The 9,341-nt window shown below is 41.8% G+C and overlaps 1 pseudogene; it reads right to left on the bottom strand.

Annotated features, from left to right (window-relative positions):
- Positions 1-564: 564 nt before the first annotated feature.
- On the bottom strand, positions 565-1,675 carry LOC147428826 (uncharacterized; annotated as a pseudogene).
- Between the last annotated feature and the right edge of the window lie 7,666 nt (positions 1,676-9,341).

The following is a 9,341-nucleotide window of genomic DNA, read 5'->3' as shown; positions in this document are numbered from 1 at the left end:
ATCATAGCTCAATTCCACGTGATCACAGCAAAAGATATGCCGGACGACACGACATCATAATGGGAATGCCAATGGACCAAAAGAAAAAAAATATGATCTTAAATCATCACATCAAAACGGATTTATTTTCTCACTTTACAATATTAACAATGAACCTTGAGACAATCATATTTAATAATGAGAGTTAAATCATTTTTTTACATTGAAATAATAACCTCACAACCATAAATTTTCAACGGCAAATCCCAAAACCCTAACCACATACTCAGCCAGTCCAAATAATCCATCAATAGGATTAAATCATGGACCAAAATTGCATCATAGAATGTGGAGCCAATCGCATTTAATTAAAAGCATCTCGCCACACCCCAAAAAAAATTATAGCAAAATAAAGCATGGAGTCCATCAACAACAATCGAACAAAGTTCGGGATATAATTAACTTCAAAACATTAGACAACATCAAACTTCATTGACACCAAAAAGCTGGCTACTATTATAGTATTCAAGTTATTTAGCACATAACATGGTGTGCTTGACCTTGACATACATTAAGCAACCCAATCTATCCAATCCCGCCAACGATTCCGCATGACCCTGCAGAAACGCAAACTGTCAAACAACAAATGAATCGGTATAGAGCAAGATCAAACAAAATAACTCTTTAAAACATATCCAAAATTAACCCAAAAAATCTATTTAAAACATACCAAAAATTAACACAGCAGAACGCCCCGATCCACCACAGACCGACGGAGAAGACGACAACACCGAAAAGAGCAACAACAGAATAGATCGGCGTCGAGTCCATCACAGGCCGACGGAGGAGACGTCCTAACAGAGCAACAAAACCCCGATGCATAGAGCAGCAAGGCACAGTATAGAACGACCCAATCCACCACAGACCAACGAAGAGGACAGCAATGCAGCACGACATAACCAGAAACAACAGAAGCACCACAGATCGGCCTCCAAGATCCGCCATAGATCGGCAAAGGCGACGTCCAAACAGAGCAGCACGGCCCGAATCCAAAGAGCAGCACGGCACCACATGTTCAAGTGCCACTTTAGATCGGCGAAGGAGACAAGAAAAAAGAGCAGCACAACCCCGAAACACAGAGCAACACAGCACCAAGGCACGACCCCAATCCACCATAGACTAGCGAACCAAGAATATGAGGCACCCGCAGAGAAGCACAGCAGAGCACAAGCGCTGCCAAAATCCACCACAGATCGGCGAGCAGGACAACAAACCACAACAACGCATGACTGCGGAGAGGCAAGGCACTGAAACACGCCCAACATCGCCATAGACCAGCGAAAAGAACCACGCCACACAAGCCAGCATGTTCTCAACAACCCCATGCAAGCAGGGTAGCACTACAGAAGCAGAGCAGGACAGCAGAGCAGGAGCGCGGCCCAGAACTACCACAGGCCGACGAGCAGGGCGACAGGCCCCCATGCTTTCATGCGCAAACCACAGCACCACGAGAGCGGAGCAGGACGACAGAGCAGGAGCACGACCCATAAGCGCCATAGGCCGGCGAACAGGACAATAGAGAGCACCAAAACAAGCAGCAGAGACACCCCATGCGCAGCGCAAAACCACGACCAAGAACCGCCATTGACCAGACTTAGGGCACGCCTATCCTACTAAGGGGCTCATGAGCCCTAACCCTAAGGAGACCTCCACGAGGCTCCGCTCCAAAAGAGGGAGGAATGATAAGCAAGCCACTCATTATAAGGCCCTCCCACCAACCCCACTTTAAGACTGGCAGTTCCAGCTTGCACCCAACGTCCACCATTCGGAATCCAATGCACCCATCTTCTCAAAAAACCACTCAAAACAACAAACTTTAATTTTTATTTTCCACACTTATTTATAAAACCCATCTCATATTTTTCCCTAAGAAAAAATGCAAGCCACCACTATGGCCTTAGCCCTTTGGGCAGGCCAAAAACGTAATGCAGGATGCGTGGATTCGAGCTCCTTCCCCTCCCTCGGGCATTCCTTAATACTTCATTGCATCAGCTGCTGCAACCCTTCTCTGCTTTCTCGACACAGAGGAAGCTTTAGAAAGATGGTCAGAGAGAGAGAGAGACAGAGAGAGAGAGAGATGGTTCCGGAGATGTTGATGTCAGAGAGGTTCGAGAGGGCATGTGTCGAGAAAAATATTCTCCATGTGTATGTGCGCCGAATGTGGGGTTGGTCCAAGCTCTCACGAGGGAAGGCTCCTGCGTGAGCAATAATATGCACATTATGACACTGAATGCGTGCACAATGGTTGTAGCCCTTGCGGTCCTTTGCATCATCACCCGCCAAAACTCCAGCCAGCATGCCATATTTGGCTGGCCAGTGAAATGGAGTTGCAGCTGCGCAACGGCCTACATCAAGTCCCTGTTGCGCCTGCCGTGCTCGGCCCAATCATCAGCAGTTGGCTCCGCTTTACCATCCAAATAGTCCTCTCTGCTTTGTTGGAGACGATCTTATTAAAAAAACCAAAAGCCTTCATTGTATATCGTGAACCCGAATAGTAGCGATCTTATAAAAAAACCAAAAGCCTTCATTGTATACATCGTGAACGTGAACCTGTTGAAACCGTTCCGCGCAGGTGCGGATTGGTTTCGACAGGTTTCACTAGGGCAGAGACAATGTGAGAGGCCAATAAGCATAAAAGGCTTTGGTAACATAACCCTATTGCAGTTGTTGCCAATGCGAGCAAAAGGCTTTGGCAACATAACCTTATTGCGCTGGTTGCCAATGTGAGAAGAAAACGCTTCAGCAACAGAACCTATATTGCACTGTTTGCCAATTGAAGAGGCTTCAACGGTAGGGTTTTTTTGTGTGCAAAGCTTGGAGACAAACTTTGTCAACACTGAATAGCATGCGTCGTTTGTGAAAAGGGCACTCGAGATGGAGCTAAGTATGTAGGCTCTACACAGAAGGTGCTTTCCACCTTATGATGCACAAAATGTTCATTTGCCTGCTTTTTCTAAATATACACTCACCATCACGATGCCAAAGAGGAGGACCAATTTGGTGAGGTCTTCAATGGCCCCATATGTTTATGTTGTTGTCTCCACTTTAAAGACAACTGTGAGAACAGCCTTAGCAAGGGCACCTACAGTCCTATGAAGAAGGCAGGAGTTGGTGTGATCATCCAGAATTCTCAAATCTTCTCCAAAGCCTATGATTGGGAAGGTGCTTACATGAACAATGAAGCAAAATACTTGACACTCCATTTGGGGCTTAAGCAATGTGTAGAGTTTGGCATCTCCAGGCTGGTGGTTAAAGGTGATGTTGTCTTAGTCATGAAGCACCTTTTGGGTCAATGGCAAGTAAAGAGAGTTTCTCTTAAGATTTTTTTTTTGCCCATAAAGAAGTTGTTAAAGGTTTTTGAAGTGGTGCAGTTCAAACATGTTAGAAGAGAGCAGAATCATGAAGCTGATTGATTGTCGAGTAGTTGTGTGCAGACTCAAGGGTGTCAGGTTTATATGTTGCACGCACTAGATATGTAGGTAGGGAGACTCTAAATGAGATTGATGACTTTTTTAGCATAGGTCAATTTTTGGAAGGGTTTTCAAAGCTGCAGAAGAGGGGGATTGTCCACAAGACTGGTAAGTTTACTTTGGTTGGTGAAGATTTCTACAGAGAGGAAATTGGCATGTCGTTGGAGTAGTGCCACGAGGAGAGTAGACATGAGGGAAAAGATTAGGTACCCTTTCATATTTTGAGAGGTTGTTTTGGTGGCCTTCTATTGTACACGTGATGTGCATTATTGGGTGCAAGATGTGCCATGAATGCTAAACTATGGGTGAAAGACGACTAGTAGCCGAGCCACAAGGGGCTATCATAGCTCATAACATATTGGAAAAATGGGGTTTGAATGCTATTGGACCATTTCCCAAGTCAGTGAGCTGTAAGAAGTACATAGCGGTGGCCATTGATTATCTTACCATGTGGCTTGAAGCTAAAGCAGTGAATGATGTAAATGCTCACACAATTGTTCAGTTTGTTTTATATTGCATATGTTACTACTTTGGAGTGCCCTTGGGTGTTCATTTTTTATCGTTATCAGGTGTTTAGAAGTAAGTTGTTGTGGGCACTAGTGGAGAAGTTGGGTATTCAACACATGTTTTTATCTCTATAGAATCCACAGTGCAGTGGTTTGGTTGAGAGTCCAAATGGGCAGATAATCAAAATTCTTACCAAGTATGTGTACAAGTAGATTGAAGAGTGGAGGCTAATCTTTATAAGTGTTTGTCGGCATACACAACTTCTTACAAAGTTTCTACCAGCTTTACCCCTTACGCATTGGTTTATGGCAAAGAGATAGTGTTGTCAGTGAAAGGTATGTGAAAGATTTATAAGACTCATCAACATGTTTTGCAAGAAAAAATTACAAATCTTGAAGCTTTGAAGAGGGATCAAGAAGCGGAATTATATTTCTACGTGAAGCAAGGAGAGAAAAGAGTGGCAAAGTTCAACCAACACCTATTGGAGAAGCAGATAGACAAGGGAGATTTAGTGATGAAGTAAGAGAGCTGTTTAGATTTTACTTTCCATGAGAAATTCAAGAAGAAGCGGATAGAGCTTGAAAAGGTCCATCAGGTCTTTCCCAATGGTACCTATTTGCTGATGCAAACGAGTGGTCATTTTCTCAAGCATATGGGTGAATGGTGGGCATCTCAACATCTATTTTGAGAGGGAGTTGCTTCCTACACTGCATCAAGTATTGATCAAAGGGGTTGGGGACAAACCTAAGTACGAATTTTCTACACCATGAATAATACTTTGTACATACACTAGCGCTTTTTTGGTTTGCTCACACTATGTCACTAGTTTTGCAATTTCATCATTTCAGTAGTCATGTTTTTTGCTGAACGTGAATGTTCAAGAAGGGGGTTGGGTAGTGATGGTGCAACTAAATCTATTCAATGCTACAAAGAGTGAAATGCAGAGCTGTGTGGGCTCTCATGGGCATACCAAAGTGATTGAGCAGCGTAGAGATCAAGAGCAACAAGGAGCAACAGATATGTGTGTTTTATGTGGGTCAAATTTCTCTATCATGGTGCTTGTCAAAGGTGGCTACTTGAAATGTGCTAAGTGAAAAAAAGGGATTTCTAGAGGTGGCCCTCAGTGTGGTCTATAGGCTGGTCCAAACATCTCTTCAAACAAATCTAGGATGTGCAAGTTATGGCAGCTTGAAGTTCAAAGTGGTTTGCATATCTGTGCCGAAGTTGGTAGTTGCAGATGGGAGGTTAGAAATCAAGTGAGTGTATGGCTTGACATGCTCGTATGATGGTGAATTTTGGTCTTTTTGGATCAAAAATCAAAGTTCCAACGGCCAAGATAGCAACACTTTAATTTTTTCATGGGGCGAGTTTTGTGTCTGTTTAATTGTCTTGGTAAACATTCCATATGAAGTGTTTTCAACCTCCCAAAGGTTTGTATGAAACCTATGTGGTATGTGAAGGCCAAAGGAATCAACGGATCACAAATCGGAATTTGGATCATGGAGAAATTGAAATCTGAAGCTAGCGGCTAGTGCACAACAGGTGGTGACAATTGATTTTTGTCTATTTTAGGGCTCGAGGGCTCAATGGAGGCGAAGTATGTCGAGGTTCCGCTCAGATCAAAGTTGGGGATTGAAAGTTTTGGTGGCATTTTGTGGCTTGGGAATTAGTTAACTAGGAAAAAAGAGACATGCTTTGAAATTGGGGGAGAGAAATTTCTTGAAGTTTTTTGAAAAGGCTTGGGAACACTGGAGGGTTGGGCAGACGAGATAGCGCCACGTGGTCCTCAAAAAACCCACATGTGCAAGGGCTTATGCACAAGAGCAGGGGTATTTAACATGGAGCACGAGCCCCATTGTGCACAAAGTAAGAAAGAGGGAGTCCTCTCTAGTTTTTGGCTATGGAAGACGGCCACTTAGCACTAATGGTAGCACTGATAGGAGCTTTGTGGCGTTCTTTTATTTCCTTGGATACCTTTGTGTCCTCTTTACTCAACAGCTTCTTGGAATTATTACTTGAGATGCCAAGGAGGTTTTAATGGGCTCTATATCCACAAACCGAGTTTTATGACCTGAAAAAAACTTGGAGTTTTTTGGGCCACTGATTCCACCTTCAAAATTGGGTATGAATAACAATTTTAAACTTAATTTGAGCCAAAAAAACGTGTCCTATTTTTTGCCAATTTTCATGAAACTGTCATTAGATCACCCTGCAACATAGATTAGTGACCTCTTAAGTGCTACATAACATCCATAGGTAGTTTTAAAGGTGATGTTTTGCTTCTAGAAAATGGATAACCTATGTATTGGAAGCTATGGTCCATTATGGAAGCCTCTCTTTGTTGATTTACTAGTAAAAAGAGTGTTTATTGATTTCTCACTATGTAACTCTTCATCCTTGAGTTTTGGGGCACCTAATACTCTAAATAGCAAAAAGCACAAAGGCAAGAGTGGATTTTCAATTTTACCATGACTAAACTTATTTTGAGTTAATACTATGTTGTGTTCAAATTTCTTAATTTCACTTCACCAACATGGTACATTGCAAGCTTACAATTTCAATTGGTGCCAACTTGATAGGTTTATATGCCATATAGAATTCCACATTGTAGAAGCTAGTTTTTCCATTTGTGCAGTTTTTGTACTCAATAGGTGTGTTTCAAATTGTCTTAGGGAGACATGTTTTGATGGTTTTTTTGCTTGAACTTGAAATCAAAGAACCAATGTGTGTAAAATGGATGCATTTTTAAAGGTAATGATAGGTGTATGCATAGAATATATATTCAAAAAAATATTTGTGGGCCTACAACAACCATAGATTTGGGCAAAGAACTTGTTGATGTTTGCGAGAAATTCACCTAGAAAATGTGTTGTTTTTTGTTATATTGAGCACTCCTTTGGATTTGAGAGCTCCTCATAACCATGCAGTTAAGAGTTGTCAGTGATTTGCACAAGAGAATCTAAGGCCTTGCAAGGAAATATGGAGATAAATGGGATGACTTTGAAGAAGCCATTAAAAAATAATATGTTGACTAGGTAGACTTGGAGATGGAGGGGATTGCTTCCACAAAGGCAAAGAAAATGGTAATTGTACCAAATGATACATGTGGCTGTAATCAAGTTCAAGAAAATCTAGAAGCCATTATAGATTAATGTCTTCTGGATACAAGATGACTGTGCGCTCCTTGCCGCACTGTCGAAGCAAGGGACTTGCCGATACACCGTGTGCGAGCCACAAATGGCTCCAAGCACACAACAAGCCTAAACTAGCAACCTCAAGAGAGCAAAGGGTGTGTCACTCACTGCTCTACGCTCGCCTTCGTGGTGGATTCCTCGCCGCGATGAAGAAGAAGCTGCAGTCGTGCCGCGCTCAACCGCTTCGCTGCCGTCGTGCCTTCGTAATGCTCGATCGCACACACACTCTCCCTCTCTCTCTCTCTCTCACACACACACACACGAGGAGGTGAAGAAGAAGAAGATGGAGATGGAGATAGAGCAAGAGCACAAATGAGAGAATGAGTAAAAATTAGGTTTAGTTGGCTTTTATTCTATTGCACAAATGAGAGAATGAGTAAAAATTAGGTTTAGTTGGCTTTTATATGAGTTCACCCCATTCACACTTGGGCGCCCATGCTTAGCCAACTAATCCCTTGAATGTCCCAGTTAGAGTGCGCCTCTCATCGGATATCACTCCTACCCTTTTCCTATTGGTCCAACAAGCCCGGTACCTGACTCTACCAAATATATAATACGGTTACGGTGTCCGTGTGCCATGAGGGTTAACATGCCCCCCTTCCTGATGTAGATTCCGTCCTCGGAAGCTATTGAGTTGAAGCTGGTTCGTCGAGGTGGAAGAGCATTTGAGATGAATGTCCTTAGCCTTCTTCATTCATTGCAAAATCAAACAACATTGGCACAGTAATTGCATTCTCTTAAAAAGCATATGCAGTTTTAGGTAGACACATTGATTGGTCAAAGAATTTCAAACAATTTGGTAGCAATGAACATTAAATTGCAATGTAATCAAATGCATAAACAGATGTAAAGGTAGAAAATTAAACAAGTCTGGGGTCGCTAATTTGACGGTCGAAAGGCACTAGAGATCGAATATTAATACCATGGGTAAGCTTCTTAATTTTTTGTGGTCAATTAAGTTGTTTAATCGCGAGAGCCAAGTATTGATGTTCGAGGGCTGACTAGAGGATATATCTAGAAAACCTTGTAGTTAAGCTACCATAAAAGGAATTTCTCATGAAATCATCGCCTGACTGATTACTTTTTCTTTGATCCCCCAAAGTCTTTTCACATTGATTCAATTATGATGTGTGTGCTTATTTTGTATGCCTTGGGTTTTTTTCTTTTCAAGGAAAAGCGCCCACACTGGGAACCTCTAGGGCTCTAGTACCATAGGCGATACATGTAAGTGAAGTACCAATTTAAGCAGGGATTTCTCTTCCAGCTTAAAATTTTACATTGTGGCACTTTGATTTTTTGTTTGTTCATTTTCATCATTTTAATTTTGTAACTTTGGGGGGTCATATAACACTGTTACCCTCCCCAGGCTCATCACATTAGTAAACTCCCTTTATAATACTTAAGCTAAAGGTCACTAGGGTTAAGCCCACTAGAAAGCCCTAGTACATTTCATACAATGCTGCCTAAATCGGATTAAGAACCTAAGTAACCATTGCTTATTAGGAAGGCATTCCCCATGGTATTAAGAGAAGATTTCTAATACCTAGCTTGGTCAAACTAGCTTAGTCGGACTGCTTGATTTTTACACCTAAACAAGTGATTATGACAAAACATTACATTGAATTAAATGTTTGATACTAAGCAAATGCGGTGAATATTATGCTACCAATCACAATCAAAGCAGACAAACATGGATGCAAAAAGATAAGGGCAATGCTAATGGACATAAAACACCTGTTTGTGTTGATGGTCACGCTTGATTTGAAGTGTGAACGAGAGAAAGATTCCATGAAGGTCCAAATCCTAACCACAGCAACACGTTCCTATACACACTATGAAACACAAACAATACCTCTAGGAGGCACATTAGTGGGAAAAGAGAACTTTGCTAATCACTCAACTCTAAAACAGAAACACTCCTATCATACTAATCTTACCTACCCTCCATCACTCAAGTGATGAGGATCAAAGGTGTTTTATGGCATAGGTTTCTGTTTCACTGTACCAGATGTAACATGTGTAGGTCTGAGTCAATGTTTTGACTTTTAATGTGCATACTCGTTTGCTAATTGCTCTTGCTCTTTATTATTTTTTTGTTTTTTGTGAGTATAAAGCTTTATATGTACATTCC

Source organism: Adiantum capillus-veneris, chromosome 22 (assembly GCF_014529385.1).
Source record: "Adiantum capillus-veneris isolate H3 chromosome 22, ASM1452938v2, whole genome shotgun sequence".
Classification (NCBI taxonomy): domain Eukaryota; kingdom Viridiplantae; phylum Streptophyta; class Polypodiopsida; order Polypodiales; family Pteridaceae; genus Adiantum; species Adiantum capillus-veneris.
Note: the sequence above shows the minus strand (reverse complement) of the source record. Positions and strands in the feature narration are given on the sequence as shown.